The 21,412-nt window shown below is 48.9% G+C and overlaps 1 protein-coding gene across 1 annotated transcript in view; it reads right to left on the bottom strand.

Moving 5' to 3' along the window:
* Positions 1-21,412, bottom strand: part of ITGA9 (integrin subunit alpha 9) — a 301,990-nt gene that overhangs the window by 84,643 nt on the left and 195,935 nt on the right. The gene's annotated exons all lie outside the window — the stretch shown is intronic.

Raw genomic sequence — 21,412 nt, 5'->3', positions numbered from 1 at the left:
ATCGTAACCCTGAGCTGGGAAACGAGCTGGGAGTCTCAGTGCATCCCCCCCCCCGCCGGGCTATACTTTCAGAGAGGCTGAAGAAAGGAGGAATTATTCTGAACCTAGATTTGGTTTTCTTAAGCGAGGCCCCCCAAAATTGATAGGCCATTTGGCTTTGTGACTTTTAACAGACCGTTCTCTTTTCCAGGGGCTTGTCTCATCTATAAAATAAAACCGTTTAGGTCTTTTATAGCCTTTGCTTCTGCCCTTCAAGGACAAGGTTCGGATTTAAAGCTTGGGCTTTTTTTTTGTTTTGTTTTTCCCCTCCGTGGCAGCTTGAAGATCGGCCACCATCATGAACGACACAGTAACTATCACACCAGGAAGTTCATGGCCAACAGACAACTGCAGCGGAAACAAGTGATCATTGATGTCCTTCCCCCTGGGGAGACGACAGCACCCAAGACAGAAATTTGGGAAAGACCAGTCAAAATGTGTGAGACCACACCAGATGTCACGTTTGTATTTGGACTCAGAACCCATTTTGGGGATGGCAAGACGGCTTTGGCGTGATTTACGATCCTTCGGATTGCGCAAAGAAAAGCGAACCAAACACACACTTGTCAGACGCGGCTGTATGAGAAGGGGACCTCGGGAACACAGAGAGGGGAACGCGGGGTCAGTATGGAGACGGTCAGGGGACTGCGAAGGCCAATGTTGGTGCCACAGGCAGTCAGCTGGAGACGGGCCGCAAGCGGGGTAGAGACTCTTCAGTGACTTCATCTGCGGTGGCCGTGCACATTTTTCCTGAGAGGGCGACCAAACTAAGAACTTTATACAAAAAATTTAACGCTTGGATCCATCAACTGGCTAATGACCATGTGTAAATAGTTCTTTCATGATGACAAGTCTGGCATCAATGAAAAAGTTGCTATTTTCATTAAGGACAGCTGTTTTTGGAGGGGGCATCTTCTCAAGTGAGAAAGAAGGATAGCTGTACACCCTCTCTTCCCAGGCTTAATTGTTAGACTAGAGGTTTATCATAAATAAGAACATAAACGTTTCTATAGCATTTTATCAACATATTTGGAGACTACAACCTTAAGGCCAAACTCATGTTGAACTGAACACACCCAGTCTCACCCTGCTGTTGGCACGGAGACCTCTTAGTGTGGGCGCCCCAAGAGGCCTGGGTCTCCGGGCCCCGCCTTGTCCTCCGCCTCATTCAGGCCTCGCCTCTCCCTCCTTCCCTCCATTTCAGCCACCCTAGCCTTCCCTGCAGTGGCCTGTGTTCCTCCTGCTCCAGCATCTTTGTTTTTCCTGAAAACTGCCCCCAGCACCTCAAGATACTCTTCACGGCCCCCAAACACACTCCGCCTGCCACAATCACGCCCATCTCATGAACAGTTCTTCACACACCTATTTGCCCGTTGGACTGTAAGCAGATCGAGGGCAAGGCCTATGTCTGTTTGACTCATGCATCTCCTGTGCCTAATACATTCATTAATTTCTGTTTGCTGAACGAATGGGACTGTGATCCAACTCATGACCAAGCCACTGACGTCATCCTAAGCATCCACGCTCCCATCTGTAAGTTCAGTGCTTGGAGGAGAAGTAAGTCCACGAGACCTTTAGCTTATACATTAAGGGTTCTGTCTCCAAGGTCCAGTTCTAAATCACGTAACCAAGGAGCTCTGTGTGATTCGTTCAGTCTCTTGTTGACAGAGTAAAACAAAACAAAAATACAAGCTTTTGTCCCAGGGAAATTGCAGCTGTCTCTACAACCCAGCATCAGCCGCTTGCACGCCGCACACCAGGAAATTAGAACGTGTCACCGGGTTCCAGCAGCTCCATGATATGATCACTCATTCAATAACCAATTTCCTCCCGAAGGCTTCAGACCCACTGTGCCAAAAACACAAAACCACCAGCATCTGCTCTTCCAACTGCCCAGTGTTCAACAGGTAAACGTCAAAACAGGAAGGACTGTGCTATTTCCACTGTGTACGATCTCCCTTTTCATGTGCAATCTCCCTTTTGAGTTCACTTGGGGACAACTTAACTCCAGAGGGGAAAACCCTAGGGTGAGCCCTCTGCCAAGCTTTCCAGGATCCAGTGCGGAGACACCCAGGCACCGCGGGAAAGCGGGCTCCGGGCGGACCTGGTTGGGAGCTAGGTCTGTGCGCCAGCATCCTGGGGATACTGAAGAGAGCCTTGTTCAGATGAATTGCAGCTGTCCTTGAAAATTCATCAATGCTTCCTTGCCCGTTGCCTCCTGCACAAGAAAACTGGTCATGATGTAATAAGAAAGATCTAATTCATGAAGCACCTGGCACTCCAGAGGGTAACAGCCGCAGAGCCACGTGGGCAGGCAGCACTCTGCATCAGACATGTAACTAAGCCTCTTTATGCAAAGAAGATGCATGAGGGCGCCCTGGAGTCGCCCAGTCTGTGCCTGAGTACCCCCCCCACCCCGCTCTGGCGCTGACCAGCTGTGGTTCTTCCTTAATGGTGCTAGATATTGGTTTCCTCACCAGGAAAGCTGAGATCATAATTGGACACAGCTCACTGGGGGTTGTGAGGGTTAAATGCACTGGTAAAAGTTAAGTACTGAGCGCAGAGCCTGGCAAGCGCTCCAATAAGGGTTAGATTCTGCTGCCTGTCAGGTATTTCCAGGGTACAGAGAAAGAATGTAAGCTTTCCGCTTGGTTTTTGCAAATACTAGCAAAAAGCCTGATACCGGGCCTGGCAAAGGCCACATAAGAAAGAAAACTAGAGAAATCTAGTTTTTAGAAAGAAAACTTGTTTATGAAAATCGATATAACAATATTACATAAAATACTAGCAAATTGAATCTCGTAACATATTAAAAGAATGGTACACAATGACCCAGTAGAGGCTGGAGCTTTTAAAATAAAATTGATTTTATAAAAATGTCAAAAAAAGGAAGCATTATGAATAGTTTAATATAGCAATATTGTAAGTCTTAATAGTTAATTCCAAAAAGTTGTAATCTCAGTGTCCCAATGGATCAAAAACTTTATACTGAACTGAAATGGACTGACCCTCATTCAGAACAAAATCACTCAGAATAAATACAAAGTAGGTTTATTGGAGGTTGGGTCACAAAGGTAAGGCACTCCAACATGGTCATTTGAGGGAAAAGATTATGGTGTCACACACACACACACACACACACACACACACACAATCAAAACAAATCTGACTAGTCAGATCAGTAATTTGGGAAGTTTCCCCTGTAACAACAAAGCCTAGTCATGAAAAAGGGGCCTGTCTGTTTTAGGTCTGGGTACCCAGAGATGGGGATTTGGATGAAAAGATTCATAAGAAGTATGTTCCCAGAGAGACCGTTGAGTGAGTGGGGTAAGCAGGATAGCAGGTGGGGAGGGAGCTCAGGCTGAATCCCGCAGAGGGTGGACTCACCTGATCCTGCAGGGGAGCTCTGGCGTGTGCTACACCTAGAACTGTCCCCACCTGGGGTGAGCGCTTTCGTGCATCTGCACCAATGATCGGCCAAGCGCTGCCCAGGTCGGGGCACTGTGGTTCTTCACAGGGACAGGTAAAGTGGCTCTAGTAGGCTGAGGTCAGTCCTTCCAAAAGGAGTCACAGATGCTGGGTGTGAAAAGCAAACCAAAGAGGGGGGTGTGTGCAGGAGGAGGGGCAAACAAAGCAGGAAGGGATTGGAGCGGGTCGGGGCGGAACACCAACGCTGTTGGGCACACTGGCCAACTGGAGAACGGACTAGATAGAGTAGAAGCCTCATGTCCCTGGGGCTGAATCTCCCCCAGGCGACCCTGGTCCCTGATCTGTGCCCCAGGCTTGAGAAGGTAACCCTACCTCTTCTGGGAAAGTCAGTACAAGTGCAGCTCCAGGAGGAAATCGGAACCAAGGCCCAAACTGGAATCAGACTAGCGACAATAAAGAAATTTCGATCTGTGATAGCAACACTTGTGCTCTTGGTTTTTAGTGTCCGCCTATCGATCGGCGAGTCATGGGTTTGCTCTTTAAGGTATCGAAAGCATTTAAGAGAGTCTGAGAAAATTCAATCGACTTAGCTGGTGTTCAAAGCTCAGTGGGAAAGTCTATTAGGTTGAACCACATAAAATTGCCAATATACCACCGTCTGACCTGCAACAGTATCAGTTTAATATGATTCAATGCAAACCTCTTATATTTATGTTTTTAATGGAGAAGTTAGACAAGTACTGTGTGGATATTTGTGAAATGGCAGTTGTTTCAAAATCAATGAACTGGCTATCAGACAACATGCCAACGAAAGTGACCTCTCCTTTGCATGCGTAAAAGCTCTTCAGATTTGAAAGGATCTTGCCAGCAGACTGAGAGCCTATTTGACAAGATGTCAGCGTCCATCGTGTTAATGCACTTCCTTAATATGATTAATAAGATATGGAACTCAGGCCGACAGCCACCACCAGGCCCCGTCCCAGTGGAGAATGAGGAGAATGTTGCCTGAGCCTGCTGCTGTTCACCTCACCTCACAGTGAGGGGCAGAGAACTACTCCCGAAGAAGCTGTGAGGTTTTAACATTAGAAAGGAGGGAGCAAAATCGTTATTTGCATATGACAGGCTTTCCACCTCTAGAAGGCCTGGCTTAATAAAACTGAAAAACGAAGGTATGAGTTCAATAAAGTCACCAGTTAAACTTACACCAAACTTGAAAGCTCTCTTTATATACATGTAATATCCAGCTATAAAACAGAATGGAAAAGGGCCCCATTTACAACAGCAGGTACCCAGCAATAACCAGAACATGCAGGAGCTAAGTGGAGGAAATGATCATATTCTGAGGAACAGAAAAGAAAAAGAGTTAACAGACAGCAGATTCTTGAACAAAAGACCCTAAGAAGTGAACAATGTATATATGTTTTTTCAAAATCAGAGAACTTAGTTAAAATAATTCCTCTCCTGGCTGGTGTAGCTCAGTGGATTGAATGCTGGCCTGCACACCAAAGGGTTGCAGGTTTGATTCCCAGTCAGGGCACATGCCTGGGTTGCAGGCCTGGTCAGGCCTCCCAGTAGGGAGCGCTCAAGAGGCAACCACACATTGATGTTTCTTTCCTTCTCTTTCTCCCTCCCTTCCCCTCTCTCTAAAAATAAACACATCAAATCTTTAATAAAAAAAAATAAAATAATTCCAATCACATGCAATGGAATTTTTCTGAACTTGAAAGAACGTTTTGTTTGAAAGAATAAGCATGTGACAGTAGGCAGAAAGAGCTGAAAAAGCTGAGCACTAGGGGAGAAACTCTTCCACCTATCAAGCTGTCATATAAAGCTTCAGCAGTTCAAGTTCATGGTATGACCCTGAGGTAGACAGATGGGGAGACAGGACAGAGTAATCCAGAAACAGATCCAAATGCAAAGAGGAACTCAGAATATGAGGAAGATGATAACTTCAAGTCAGTGGCGGTGCAGGTGAGCGCTGGGGTGTTTAACTAGTCTTTTTGAAAACATCTGAATATTTGGAAATACAAAGGTGGATGGATCTCTACATTTTCTTTTCCTTCTCCTGGAGTAAATTCCACCAAAAATGGATTGAAAATTTAAATGAAAAAATGAAACCATGAAGTACTGATTAATACTTGGGTAGATATCTGGAGATGGGGAGAATTTCTAAGCCAACACCAAAGTCAGACACCTATGCAAAAAGGAATAGATTTTTGCAGAAAGGATGAATTTGACTATGTGAGTTAAACATTTCTGTTGGGTGAAGTATCACAAATAAAGTCAAAAGACAAAGAATAAATTGGGGACAAATGACATAGGCAAAGGGTTACTATTTCTGGTATGACATGCGTAAAATACTCCACATGTCCCTTCGTATAACCGGTATTCCAATACATAAAATAACTAAATAAAAAATATAAGAAGAAATTTTGGACGAACCTATGCCAACATTTCCTAGTGGTTATCGCCGGGCTGTGGGGCGGAGCAGATCTTCGTGCTAAGCAGAATAGACACTTCTCCCAGGCAGGGGGGGAGCAACAGGACCTCCTCCTCCTGTCCCAACACCTGGAACTTCTGGGAGATGAGGCTCCACTGTGTGCTCCCCAGGGGCAGGACCAACATCTGCCCCATCTTTGGGCCCCTTGCTTCCTTATCCCATCTCTGTGCAGAGGAGGCATGGGCTGCATTAAGAAACGCTGGGCTTTTGTAATGGAGAATGCTTTCATAGTGGAGGAGGCACCAGGAGAGGACACATTTCCAGCCGTGACTTCCTCGAACGTGGCATGCTGAGGAGCATCAGCCACTCCCTTCTGCAGTGGTCTGCGTGGTTTAAGGTCTGCCTCGTGACAGACCAGGCTCAAATCCCAGCAATGCTCTTTCCTAGCTGCATCATCCTGGAGCGGCGGGACCCTCTTGGCGCCTCAGTTTCCTCCTTTGTAAAACGGGTTGTAGCGGGTGATTATAACTACTCTTATTTCCCAGTTCACAGGCGGGTCCACGCTCTCACTGCAGAGTTCCTGTTAACGAGCTCACGCAGGTTGGAAGTCTTTGCTAAAAATTAGGGCCCCTCAAGTACCAGAAACTCACCTCCCTCATCTCCCCTCCCAAATTCGCCCCAGGCCCTGAGCCATGCCTCTGGTGGGCCATGTACATGTGAGGTCTGTCACCTGCCCCACAGACCCTGGAAGCCCCCTGAAAGCAGAGGTGGCCTCATTGTGTCCCCCAACATGCAGCCAAAGCTTCCAGATGGCTCGTGGGCTTTGACACCTGTCTTTATTCTTATCTTCCTGTATCCTCCAGCCTGTGGACTGCTGTTCTACATCTCCCCTCTGTCTCAGGGACGACCAGAAAGGAGCGAGTGCAAGAGAAAGAAAGGTGGTCGTGACCGACGAGTCACAGGCCAAGCTGGCCTGGGAGGTTTCCTTTTTCAGTTGCTTTCTCTTCTCTCTTTCCCATTCCCCTACCCTTACCCTCCCAAACTATTTCATTTGAATTCTTGTCTTGGGGTTTATTTCTGGGAAAACCTACCCAGACATGGGTGTCACTTTGGGTTCTTTGGGTTCATGTAAAGAGCCCCTAGCAGAGAACATTTTCAAGCCCCTGCGGTTATAGCTCACATTCTCAGCCTTCCCAAGGGCCTGCAATCCAGGGGCCACTGCAGACACTCACGTGGACAGAGGATGCTCTGGCAGGACAGAGCGGCTGGCTTCAAAGGCGGAGGGAGTACAAGGAACCCTGTGGGTGGGTATGGCCTGGTCCATCGGCTGTCACCCCTAAAAGTCACCGACACAAAGCTGCACCATCAGTGATGAGCTTCAGCACTAGAGGACTTTGAAGTCACACCTCAGGTCAGGCCTGATGCCACAGAGAAGACTGTCACCAGGTGGGGGTAGCATTTCTCCACTTCTCTGGGTCTTGGTGGTTTGTCTCCCAGGGAGATGAGAAATTCGCATACCTGTCCAGATCACTAAAAAGAGCATTCTGCACTTAGAAACTGCCAGTGCGATGTAAAGTTTAACTGACTGGAACGGGAATCATAAAGAACATAGAAAGACAGCGCTGCTCTTCATCTACCTACACATCCATCCTTCATCCACTTGTTCCCCCAGCAATCGTGAGATCCGACTACATCCCAGGCAGTGCTGGAGGTGTTAGGGACGAATCAGTGAACACAGAGTTGTTCCACACTACAGGGAGGACCAAGGCAATCAGCAACGAACAAATAGTGTGTCAGACTGTAGTAAGTTTTATGAAGAAATTTTATGAAGGGTAAAGGAATTCGATGGGTGTTTGGAACAGCAGGGTATTTCTAATCGGGTGATGTTTGAGCTGAGACAAGAAAGACCTGAGGAAGGGGGCTGCGTGGGTATCTGGGGGAAGAGCCAGTGCAAAGGCCCTGAGGCAGGAACAAGCTTCATGTGTTGCTGGACCTATCACCAGCTCTCCAACTATTAGCATGATGTGTTCAGCTCAGCAGCAATTATGTCAGGTCTTGTAGAGCCTTACAGCGTTTGTAAAGGGTAAGGCTTTACAATGAGATAGGAAGCCATGGGAGGGTTCTGAGCCAGGGAGTGTCAGGGGCAAGGGTGGAAACACAGAGACCAACTGTGAAGGAAGCTACTGCAGTCAATCTGCAGGCAGAAGGAAGCAGGGCTGCTGGGGAAAGGCGGCTGGGTTACGGATATACTCTGCAGATTCACCCAACAGGCCATGTGGAATTGACGTCGTGGGTGAGAGAAAGACAGAAGCCAAGAAGGATGGAGCTGCTACTTCCTGCAAATGGAACGGGTCTGGGGGGATCAGGACCCCATTTTTGGACTTGATAGGAATGTTCTCGTTCAGACGCATGTAAAAATTATTCATCCATATACTGAAGATGTAGGCATTTAACTCCATGTCACTTATACCTCAATTTAAAAAACACTCTATTAAAGAGCAAAAAGCAAACCAACAAAAAAGGGAAGCAATTAGCTGTGCTAATAGTTGGAGAGCTGGTGATAGGTCCAGAGAGAAGACAACGGAGACATGCCCACTGGCTTCAGCCAGGGGGAAGTCATACCCGTCCCGTTTGTTGCCTGTTAGTTAGTCTCAACGGGGCCCACCTCTGGCCTAGGGAATCTCCCCTTTTCCTTGCTGTGGGCGGGCACATTTTCTGCATCTCGGTCTGTCGTAGTCCCTGGCAGCTGTGCTCCGAGTGACTCTCTCCACCCTGGGAAGACAGCCCTCTGACCACTCTGAGCTGTCCCGGGACTTTCTTTTGGATCCGGCTTTGAACTTCTCTGTCTTCTCCAGCACACATGTACCAGTTGGCTTTTTGTCCTTTGTGCAAGCCTCTACCTCCTTGCTTCCTGCATGGTGAGCTCCTAGGTGACTGTCATTTTTTAATGTAACACTAGGAAGAAGCAGTATTCCCTCCAGTCATGGAGGCAGAGACTGATTTCCCTGGTCAGACAACCAGTCTCACAGCAAAGCAGCTGAGAGATTTCCTGGCAGACAAGACAATGAAATCTGGGCCAGAAGGTGACGTTCGCACCGACTCAGCCAGTTGTGTGAGCTCAGTCTTCTTAACCTTTAAGAGTCTTGAGCATACAATGATTGTGTTCCCTTAGCCTTGTGAGTCTCGGTTCCCTCCTCTATGCATGGGGAGTAAGAGCGCTCATCTCACGGGGCTGCGGGGAGGGTTCAGCAGGATAAAGTGCCCAGCACAGTGCTTGAAGAATGCTCCCGAAACGCCTGCTTCCCTGCCAGTCCACTCAGTGAGTGGCTCCGTGTCTGCCCAGGGGGAACAGAAGCACCACCAGTCCCTTGCTTCAAGTGCATTTAGGGTCCTCTTCAATGTCTTGGGGAGTCACCAAGTTAGAGGACCTCAAGTCAGGACCTACGGCCTCCCTCAGATTTCGCTACACACACCAATTCCCTAGTATCTTGTTAACAAGCCAAGGTCTGGGGGACGTCGGGCCTGAGTTCTGTATTTCTAACAAGCTCTGAGGTGAACGCCATGCTGCTGGTGCGTGGACCGTATTCTGAGCGGCAAGGCTATATATACATGACACAGAGACCAGGGCGACAAGTAGAACAAATGCATCATGAATAAATATAATTGTGCTGTGGCTGCCACATCGACAGAAATCTAACGCTTACACCTGGTGCAATAATAACTCTATGCTGGGCTCATTGCGCAGCAGCTCAGGCCTGGGCTCCACATTTTAAGAAGGAAGATGCTAACCTAGAGAGAGAAGAGAGCTGGATAAACCTAACAGTGAAGAAGGGGCTGGAAATACATACACCGCACAGTCAGAAGGATGGGGGAACTACACCTGCCCTTCCATGAGCAGACTGGTCTAGATACAGAGCTGGGGCATCTCTGTTGGAGCCCAGCATCCAAATACATTGAAATTACCATTGAACCGGCTTTGTCTTGTGAAAATAAATGCATGTGTCAATAAAGATAGGTAAGGTGGATGGGTGAGATCACCTTATACTTTATCAGCACCTGACATCCTCAGAAGGAGCAGCCTCGCTGGGCACTGCTTGGAAACACAGACCCGGGTCACATCACCTGCTGCTTCACACCAGGTGCTCTGCTACACTGGATGTGGCGAAACCAGATCCCCCCAAGAGGTATTCTTGAGGGGGACTTTTAAAAAATCCTAAATGCGGTAATGCAGAGCCTAAAGGCTTTGGCAATCTGAAAATAAGAGAGTAATTAATTGTGCTGATCATCTTCCTGTTTTTGATTGATCTTCCACCTTTCTCTCTTTCTGCTAGGTATCTCAGAGACACATACTTGCCAAGACCTCTTCTCCCAGATTCCTGCTGTGGCTGGCTCTGCTGACCCCTCCCAATGGCTGCTTTTCCCTTCCTCCCTAGTAACTGAGTTTGGGGTAGCACTGTGCTACCAATGAGATGTACATGGAAAATGCTGAATGTCCAAGAAAGTTCTTTAAAAGGTGACAAGCCTGGTCCTGGTCTTTCTTGCTACTTGAATGCAGCTGCAGTACCGGACGCACAAACCAAGAAGCATCATGTATGAAGAAAGGCAGAGTCAGAGACAGAGGAAGTGGGTTCCTGATGGAATCGGGCACTTGCTCACCTGTCTTCAAACGTCCAATTCTAGATTTATTGTTCCAAAAGAAAAATCAAAATCTCATCAGGATCAGCTGCTAAAAGTTAGCTTTTCTGTCCCATGCTGCCAAACACATTCCTAACTGATTTTTAAAATCAGCTGCTTAATCTGCTTGCTTAGGAGACCAGGGCAGGTTGGTTGGTTATCCTCAGGTGCCGGGGCAAGTACTACGCCAGTGGCCATCACGTAGCAGGGGCTGCAGAACCCTTGACTCTGTGGCTTCACAGGGATGGAATACCAGCTCTGCCAGCGGGGTTGCAATGGGCTGCCGCTATGCACGTGTGTTCTCTGGGAAATTTCACGGGCATCTGCGCTGCTTCCCGAATTCAGAGGCAGCAGAAATACCCTGTGGGCCACTGACACTGAGAATACCACACAAAAGCTCCAAGAGCTCGAAGATCTTGGTCAATATGCTTACAACATGCCCTTCAGAACACAAAAGGAGCCAGCTGATGGTAACTGTACTGTAGCAAACACTTTCAGTGGCCCCTCAGACCCTCATGGACCCCCTTTATACGCCCTCTCTCTGGCTTCAGTTTGCACTGGCTTCCAACAGCCAGCACCTATGGACTTTCTTTGGCGGCCTGCCCTCACGCTGCCAGAGCCACAGTGTCCAAATCTCACCCTCAGAGGGTAGAAAGTGCCGGGGACATTTATTCCTCTGTAAGTGGCCCTTGTGGGAGAACAAAAGCCCAGCTTCCAGGCCTTGAGATGGGGTGGTGCTGGGGTGTGCACCCCGTTGCAGGCACGGGCTGAGGCCACCCTCTGTGGTCCTTTGCCTGCGGGCGATTGCACCTTGTCCTGCTCCGCCAGCCCCTGCATGTCTCCCCAGGGAACCTGGCATGAATCCTCACCTCAGGATCTGCTTCGGGGAAACTGGCCTGAGACACCTACCGACTTCTTGATATTTTTTAAAGTTTTCTTTTATTTGCCTTAGCTTAGCAGACCATTTTCATGGCTTTCTTTTTAAGAGGTGCGATGCTGCTTTATGAAAACGATTTAAATTCCAAGACTCCCCTTTTCCCCTTAGAAGAGGAAATTATTGAATTGCCGTTTTGCAGTTCATTAGAAAAAATATACCCAGAGATTTAACACATGTTTTCTAAACTCCCCCACCATAGGTCTGCCCAAGTCCCTCGAAGCTCTGGGAAACGTCCTTCTTAATTGATCCTTGTCACAGCTACAGTTCTGTTGACATTTCTAAAGCAAAATGTAGCCTTCCTTCCAAAAGCAGTGAATACACAAATGAAGCTTTTCATATATGTGAAAACTGAGCCCCACCGTGGAACACTGGGGCCACGCTGTGACTGGAAATGGGCACCTGGGTTTCTCCACCACTTCCTCACTGCCGACGGCCACAGGAAGGGCCCGGCCCTTCTCCCAGGCACAGTTACCCTCTAGATCAGGATCTCTCTGACGGCGGGGCCAGAGGATGCTAATTCAGTGGCCACAGGTAATGCCAGGTGAGGAACTAAAAACCTGGCGTGGCCGGGGTTTGTGGTCCCCGACACCCACTCCTATCCTCCTGAGGAAGGTCAGGGCAGGTAGAAACAACTCAGAAATGCCACAGGTCTCTCGGGAATGTGGGATTTACCTTTGACAGGCCAGAGGGGAAGACCAACCTTGCAAGAGGAAGAGCTTGCTGCTGTTAGAGCCTCACGTGGGCTGGGAGCCAGGTGAGGTTTTTGTGCCTGGCATTAGGCAGGAAGTTCAAGGTAAAGTCACCCTGGGGTGTGGGGCACTGGATTAAAAACAGGAAGGGGGCGGAAAAGACTTATTATTTTCTGAGTATCAATATCCACCCTTAGGGCTCTCTTACAAGGGCAAGCAGCAAGTTCATTCATCATCTTAATGGCCCGGCTGAGATGACTATAAACATCTAAGGGTTGCATTTTACTCGCGGCTACTATTAACTTGACGAGAGACACAGGAGAAAGCAGAACACAATGGAAATCAGTTCCTGCCATGAAGGCGAGGGGTGGCAGGGGAGCAAGGGCTCTTTGAAATCTGCTTACGCAATCAGGGACGAGGCGCACCCACCTCTGCAGCCAACCGTTCTGCCGAGCGGGTGGTGCTTGGCTTCCGGGCCTCCCTGAGTACAATTCATTTTGGTCCTGACCTTCTACCGGCCCTGACCCTCCTCAGGAGGATAGGAGTGGGTGCTGGGGAGCACGAACCCCGGCCACGCCAGGTTTTCAGTTCCTCACCTGGCATTACCTGTGTGTGGACTCAGCTTCTGTGTGGACTCTTCTGTCTGAGAACAGGCCAGGGCACGCCCCCAAATATAAAGGAAGACAAACACCAAGTGTCTGTCTTTCCCGCTCTGTCCAGGTTAGAAACGGGAGAGGTTTTATCGCCTGGCGCCATCCTGTGCCATGCGCTTTGAAAGTGAGAAGAGAGAAGCTCATGAGAGAAGGGGCCGCCCTTTCTGCAGTAAAGGTAGATAGATATACGCTGGAAGAATCACTTTACAAGGAAAACAAACTTGCAGGCCCTCTGTGCCTCTTATCAGAAGAACAAGCCACCTAAAAGCTATCAAAGCTGACCTGGTGCTTTTCGGCCCCCAAGCCAACTTGGAGGCCGAGTTTTAGTTCAGGACCCAAAGCACTCACTCCTCAGAAAGAGCAACACGGAGCTTTCCTTCTGGCAACTTCTAACATTGTCACACCCCACACATGAGGCCCCGTCATGGGAGAAAATAAAAGAACACAGAGCCGGTCCCTCCCTCTCAGTCTCCTATGGAGATCAGCTGGTGGTGCAATAGGCCATCAGCCGAATTCAGTGACCCTACAACTGACAGATGCCGAAAGTGCTGGGAAGGCTGGTGGCCTCTTTCCCCAGCAACCCCACAGTGAGGAATCTCACCTTCTGATACCTCCTGTCTGTTTCCTCTCTCTCCGCTCTTCCTCCAGGATGTCTCCAGCCTCTGTCCTTCTGTTTCCTCAGGCCAGACCCTCGGTCAAAACACAGATGACCCCTCCCCACCCAGCTGATAAAGAACAAGACTTCCTCTGCCAGGCTGCGTGGGGCCTGCCACGCTCCCGCAGACTTTTGGGCTGGTCGACCCCCTGCCCGATCTTCAAGATGCGGGACCCCGCCCCGCCATTGTTTCCAGAGTACGCCATTCTCCTCGTTCTCTAAACTCTGACATTATTTATTGCATGCATCACATATTTGAACAATTATGTATCTTGGATTTTAAAAAGTCAACATCGCCAAACAAAAAAATTCCAATATTTCAGCAAAAAGCCAATTAAAAAAAAAATCAACAAGCCTAATTAAAAACAAACATATAAGAACCACAAAAGCTAACACAAACATTTATGGCACTGACATAATCATATATTTAAGTTTTACATTAATTTTCATGTAATTTTATTTTTTGAAACAAAAGCAATTCCTCAAATATAAAACATGTCCACTTCAACACCATCTCTATTTTCTGACAGTACAAAGGCATATGCACACATGTGTGTGCACACACACGGTCTTCTGTTAAGACCAGGACTCTTGATTTTTGATTTGAAAAAACAGCCAGCACCCTCAGGTGTACACGCTTTGCCTGATATTCTTGCTCTTTCTCCTCGCCCCCCTCAGCATTTAATCTTGCTCTGAAGTAGACGGCCAATGTATGCTTCCTGCGTTGATGAGTTAACTACACAGCACGTGCTAACGTGTACAAGTAATTCAGCGTGGGCCTCATTTAATTCTCAGCACATTTTACAGAGACAGAAACTGAGGCACAGAGAGAAAACCCTTGGCCCGAGGTCACAGGGACGGCGAGAGAACGAGCTGGAGTTTCACCTCGGCATTTGACAGCATCCAGAGCCTCCCTTGCCCTCTTCTCTTCTATGGCTGCTTGCTGTTTTCCTTCTCTCCTAAGAACTTCTAGAACAAAACTCTGGCTTAGCTGCTTCTCGCAGTCACTGTGAAGTACAAACGTCCCACCTGAATATAGTTTGCAAACCATCATTAGCTCCAAAAATTCCATGGACATTTTTTGGGTTGACTCTTTGTAATCACCTCCGTCCCCACAAAAATACGCTCACACCCGAGGCCCTCAAATTCCAGATCTCTTGGGCTAGCTTATCTGTCAGCCAGGGATGGATGGGAGACACCTTCAAAGCTGCAGACGGACTAGGTTTACTGGAAGCACCGAGCCATGTGATAAACAGGCAGGCCAGTGAATGGGACTCGCACATATGGAAAACAGCTAAGCCGGGGGTCACAAATTGGTGGCCTACAGGCTGGATGCGGTCCGCCAACATGTTTTGTTTGGCCCATACAATGTTCAAAGAACGTTTTAATTAGCTGCCAAAGTCATAACTTTTCACATAAAAATGTGGATTTCTGGCTTTTATTGAAAAATAGGAAGTCTGGCGGCACGGGCCTTGACTCCCACCTGACTACCAGCAACTCTGCTGAGAGTCAGACGAGGCTGGAATCCTCCATTTTCCCAGGCTCCCCTGCTCCCCTCTGTCCTACACCTGGCCCCTTCTCCCAAGTCCAACACCTGCCTTGCCCCGCCCCACCCCACAGACTTCGAGGTGTGCGTCTCTAGTTCTCATGTTGGAACCGCTGTGAAGTTCTGTTAGGCCGAGTTACAACCTCTAGAAGTCTAGAAAGTGAGGTGCTCACGCTAGAGGTGCTTCTGATGCTGTGGGCGTTTCCAGCGGGGTCTGGTGAGCCCTGCTCAGATGCCCTGTGCCCCTGGTGGTGCTCCAGCCAGTGGCTGCATCTCTGCACCTGAGGGCATCTTGATAATGCCCATGATAAGACAGAAGTACTGGGGAAGGCACACCCCTAGAAGGCCTCGAGCATGGACTCTTTGGGAGGGGGTGTAAACTCTCCCAGCTCCCTCCCCTCTGAGGTTTGCAGTTTGCTCTGTTTCCCACATGGGCCCTTCGGAATTAAGCCTCATCACACACTTCATTAGCTGCCTCCACCTCCCTCCTAGCATTTTCTGTACCTCCTAAATAAGCTAATTGCCCTCAATTCTTTCCTTCAAGGTCAGCATCTGGGAGACCCAAACCAAGACAGCACTTGCAGTATGAAGAGCCTGGGCCAAGGACTCTGTCCCTGTTGTCCCTTGCCTCCCAGCAGGGCCTCCTCTGTAACTCCATGACAAGCTGCTGTGTCCCGCACGCACCCAAAGGCCAGCTGGGAGCTCTCTTGCACTTGACTTGAAGCTTATACTCTGTCCACGTCTGTTTCCAAGTGCATCATACAGTCAGTACCCTGAAGATGTACTCGTGAACCCAGCGCCGTCTTTGAGTTTCTCTCACTCTTGGTCACATGAAACATTCAGGAGTGCAAGACTCTGAACTGACCAGCAACTTAAGCACCAGTGCTCCTAAAATGTCCTGAGGCCACCCACCAACAGGATTGGTACTGGCCCTTTGTCCCACGTGGGCAGCCTCTTGCAGGACTTCCCCTGTCTTTCCTCCTCTGCTCGCTTCTGGCCTCTCACCCCTGCGCCTGCCCAGCTCTCTCTCCTTCACTACCCCAATAAATTGACCCACTCCACCCACCCACCTTAGCTCTGCGACACTGACACTAGCTGACACCAGCTTTTCAGGGGCCCAAGCATCAACCCTAAGCCTTTATCTAAGGATTTGGTCCAACCAAAGACTAGCGGCCCCCGCAATGACTTGCCTCACCTTGCCACATCCGTGCTTTAGAGCAGCTCTCGGCACCTCTGCAGAGCAGTCGGCGTGTCTGTGCTTTCACTGCTTGCTGACATAGCTTTCCCCACTGGGCTGCGAGCTCCCTGGGGATGGGGACCAGCTCTTGTTCATCTTTGTGTCTCCTAACAGCTGACACTGCCCTGGCCCTTCGCAGGTCCTTACTAACCGCTGTCCAAACAAATCCATTCTGCTTCACAGAGGCAAGAAGAGCCAAAGTCGTTTGTGTCAAGAGGCACCATAGCAAGAAATCAAAACTTGATTTACCTTGACGCCAGGACCACATGTCTGTACAACTCCAGGGGCCCATTCATGTTATATTTGGTGGCGTGTGCTCTGGGGGTGTCAGTCCCACGGAACCCAATGTGGACATGACCCTGGTGTTGTGGGACGCAGGGGCTCCCAAGTGTTTCCTTCACTCTTTCTTCTTCTTCCTTTTAACTGTGTGCTCCTTGCCTGCCCCTCAGAGACCCCTGCCACTGCCCCACGGGGGGTTATTATGTGACGATTATATGCTGCGCTCCAGCCAGACAGCACACTCCAGCCGGCTCATCAACCAGCCGGGAAGCCACCAACAAATGAAGTCCTGCTTTATAGAGTATTTTCAAGTTAGCTTTGTACAGGCGAGAGGGGAGCCAGCAGATGGTCCTCCATGTGCATACCACATTTTTACAAGCAGCCTTCCCTGGCAGGGGCGTCCGACCTTTTGGCGTCTCTGGGCCACACTGGAAAAAGAAGAGTTGTCTTGGGCCACACATTAAATAGATTGTGACACGAAATCGCAAAAAAAAATTCACAATGTTTAAGCAAGTTTATGATTTTGTGTTGGGCCGCATTCACAGCCATCCTGGGCTGCGTGTAGCCCATGGGCCGCCGGTCGGACACCTCTGCCTTAAAGGAAAGAATCAGGAGAGGGCCTGGCGTTAGGATAGAAAAACCCATCTCAAGAGGTATTTTTTCTTCAGTCTCAGAAACTAATGTGTCACTAATTGTGTGATGACAGAGGAGACTGGAGACCTCGGAGGCCTGGGCTCTGAGTTGCTTCGTGACATTGGACAGGACAGACATCCACCCACCAGCCACCCACCCACATCACCTGGGCAGCTGAGGGAGGCACTGCCTGCCCAGGTGACACGTGAGCTGCGATGTGAAGGCAGAGCAGTTCATTAAACACAATGGTGGTGAGGGGATTCCAGGGAAAGGGCAACTTCTGTAATAAATTATGACTGGCTTCAAGTGTGTATGGGGGGGGGTGAAACAATGAGGCTGGGGTGGCGGGAGGCAGGGAGGCCCAGGCTCAGCATGGCCTCTTGGGAGCAACCGAGGAGTCTGGACTCCATGCTGAAGCAGGAGGAGTGACAAGAGCAAGTTTCTTCTCAAATGTTTATGGTATAATTGATATTAGAAGCTTAGTCTTAATCTTTTAAATTATGTTATTTACTGTGGCAATAATTTGTTTATATTTGCTTAGTATTTTAAATATTTGCAAAAATTGTTCTTGCTTATTGCTATATTTCTTTGGCTTTGACACACTTTTCATTCAAGAACTTCTGGAGGGCTTTATCTGTAACAATGTATCAGGAACAGTTTCACGGTGATTCAAGCTTCTATGGTTATTGCAGCAGGTGCTGCCAGCACCTTGCCCACATTCTCCAGAGTCAACCAGAGGATGGGTCACCTGAAGCCGGACCCCTCCCAGGCCGATGGCTTCCCACATCCCTCTGCCTGAGTTGTTCGCTCGCCCCAGGGTGTGCGGCCCATAGCCGGAGAAGGCTCCACATGCTGGAGAGTTAAGGCCCGTGGAGTGATTCTCTGTGGATGAGTGACAGGGGCTGGTGGATAAATCCTCACCCCTCAGGAGAACGGTTGTGAGGAGTGTTCCAGAGTCTGTCTCTCTGGGGATCTGCAGCAGGACAGAGCCCGAGCTGCCTGCAGTGGTCACTTGCTCATCTGTGCACACTGTCCCTTCTTTTCATCTGTCCCTTCCCTGTGCAAACGCACCATTCCCACCCAGGGCCTCCTGAGACCACTGCCCAATAAACTACCTGCACCTCAGTCACCGTGTCAGGGCCGGCTTTTGGGGGAATCCAAACTCGGAAAGTTAGTAGACTCGATGCGTTCTCTATGCGTGTATCTGAGGGTATCTTTGTCTTGCCTTCACCATGGAGGGCAAGTTGGCTGGGTATAGAATTCTTAATTCACAACTGAACATACTCTAATTTTTTATATTAATGTTACAGAAAAGAAGTCTGTAGAAAACTGATGTCTTTGCTTTCTGTTAGATAATAGTAGTACCATTCTCATATCCTTAAAATAAAAAATCTCATAAAGCCATGGGTACGCATTAAACTGTTCCCAATGTGTTTTGCCTGGTACTTGCAGCGCCCATTCAGGAAAATGGAGATCCTTCCTTGCTCATGTCTGCTATTGCAACTAGTCTGGAACCATTTCTCTTTGCTGATTCTCCAGCCTCCACCTCCCGTATCTGTGGTCTTCACTGTCATCCTCCTTCATCACTATGTTCTTTTCTCTGAATTCTCAGCGACCTTCTCAGATATGCCCTGTACGGTAACGAATCGATTTTCCATGCTGTTAATGCTGCTCTTTCCTGGTTATAACCCATATTTTCATTGTCATTACTTTCTTGGTTGCGTTATCAGGCTTTCTTATCCCATCCACAATCTTGATTTTCGCTTCCCTCTCGGTTGATTCCATTTCATCCCATTCCGTTGCTCTACTCTCTGATCTTTTGTGGGGCTCATTTTTTCTTGAATTCCTTCAAGAACAACAGCGAACACTCTGTAAAATTTGCTTTTGTTTTCTATTAATAATCTTTTTAAAAGATATGCTTTCCCTCTATATCTTGAGTTGTACTTTTCTTAGTTTTCCTGATAGAACCTTTTCGTAGGGCCCACGTTGGTTCTGTGTAGGTCTGTGCAGGGGTGGGTGGGCTCTCTTGGTTCCCCTTCGCTGTGAACCTGAGCGCTGTTGGGATTGTGCTCTGGGCTGAGCAACACCATTTACACCCCAGGTATAGTCCGGTGGTAGTCACGGGAGGGGACCCTTTTGTTCCTTTCCCTTCTCCTGCCACACGGAGGGGGTCATGCCTAGATGGTCCTCCGTGGCTGCTCCGTGATGTCTCTGTGCCCTGCCACCTCCCTCACACTAATGCTCACCACATCCCGAAGAGCCCCTGACGCCTTGTCAACTTTCTACCAAAGGGAAGCCTAGGGTTCCCAGTGCCAAAGGTTTTACTGGTTGTTGAAATTCCATGGCAAAAATATACCAGGGATATAGTCTCATTTTCTCCATATCGGCTACAGTGGCTAATGACCTCCCTGGGTCCTTCTCAGGTGCACTGTCCTTGACTGACCAGAGCTCCCTCATCGAGAATGCCTGGGAGCTGACTAACCCAACTACACGACAGTGGCCAGCGATGACAGAGGGGTGGAAAGGATGCTCCCCACCAGTTCAAGAGAGGATGATTCTGCTGAGTGATTTGTGTTCTCGAGCAGCGGTCCCCAACCTTTTTGTTTGGCACCAGGGACCGGTTTTGAGGAAGACAATTTTTCCACAGATGGGTGGGGGTGGAGGGACAGGAGGCAGAGCTCGGGCAGTAATGGGAGCGAAGCTTCACTCACTTGCCCATGAGGCCCTAACAGGCCACGGACTGGTACTGGTTCGCGGCCCAGGGGTTGGGGAACCCCTGTTCTAGAGCACCCCACCCCCTCTTTCTACCCTGTAAATCAGAGCGAGGCTAGCTTTTAGGACAGCACATCCCTTCTCGGCACTGTCCCTGCCCCCCACTTCTCTTTTCCCGGAACATTCCTCCCATAAAGCAGACCCCCGGGATCGCAGGCAGTAAGGAGGGAGTGGGGAAATGTATGCAAAACCCCTGTGTATAGTAGGTGGTCAGTAAGTGCTACCTCCCTCAAATAGTTTTAAGATTAAAAATATAAACATTTGCTCATATCAATCTCTGTAGAAGACACTCATCACAATATTATTTACTAGAGAATAAAACTGGAAATAGTTGAATATCTAATAACAGGAATGTGTAGGTAAGCCATAGTGTATCTTATGATAGAATATCATGCAGTCTCCAAGCTGGAAAGAAAACCATGGAGAAGGGAAGTAAAGTAAGATGGAGGAAGCTATTGTTTAGGAACTAATGCTGCCCGGTCCTGTATACTGACACCGTGAGGCTGGCTCTGAACATTCTAGCAGACAACAGAGAGAACAAAGCCTAGTCACAAGGATGACTGTGTCCACAGGTAAAAATACGCCCATTGTTCAGAAAAGCACACTATTCCTAATTCTGAGACCAGAGAGAAATTTCTCCCATGGGCCCTGAGAGGAATCTGTGCGATGTAATGACCTGGGCACCAACCACATCCTCTTGGTTACCATAGAAACGAGTTTCACAGGTCTGGTCCCTGAGTAAACCCTTCTCCCCTTTCCCACCCCTTACAGGAAGATGGCATCACAGCATGAGAGATTCTGTGTGTCAGCAGAGATACCAAACCCCTACAGATATTTGGTTCACTCTTGATGGGGTGAGGCCTGAACCAGGGAAAATTTTTAGGGTGTAGAAGACGAATGGAAGGCGTGCCCTTCCTGCAGTCCTTCTTCATTATTTTGGGGGCCTCTCCTCACCCTGGAGCTCCCAAAAGCTATTAAGCAGCAGAGTTTGAGATGATCTCCTGGGAAGGCCTTGGAGCGCTGCCACTCTAGATGGCTCTCTATGCTTCAGCTGCCTCCTAAACTGGGCAAGATCGGTACGCTCCTGTCAGAGCTATTGAGTCCGGCAGGAGGTGGCCTGAGCAGGGAAAAGCTGCCAGCAGGTCTGAAGGTGCGCCTGGTGCTCATCTGCGGGCAGGGCGACAACCCTTAGAAAGTGATTTTGGTTCTGTTGTAACACAGACATCAAGGCATTGCAGTTCAAGGCTGTAAACACTAGAAAAAGCTGCAAAAAGTTCCCATCAGGACAACTGGCGCAAGCACGGGGCAGAGGGAGGTCTGTTCTGACCCCCCATTCCGCCTGTTGCCTGCAGAGAACGCCTGTCCTTTCCCCCCAAAGGTGGTTCCTGGAAGGCAGATTACAAGACAGGCAGGAGCCCCAGCGCCTGTT

The sequence above is a fragment of the Desmodus rotundus genome, chromosome 8, assembly GCF_022682495.2.
Source record: "Desmodus rotundus isolate HL8 chromosome 8, HLdesRot8A.1, whole genome shotgun sequence".
Taxonomy (NCBI): Eukaryota; Metazoa; Chordata; class Mammalia; order Chiroptera; family Phyllostomidae; genus Desmodus; species Desmodus rotundus.
Note: the sequence above shows the minus strand (reverse complement) of the source record. Positions and strands in the feature narration are given on the sequence as shown.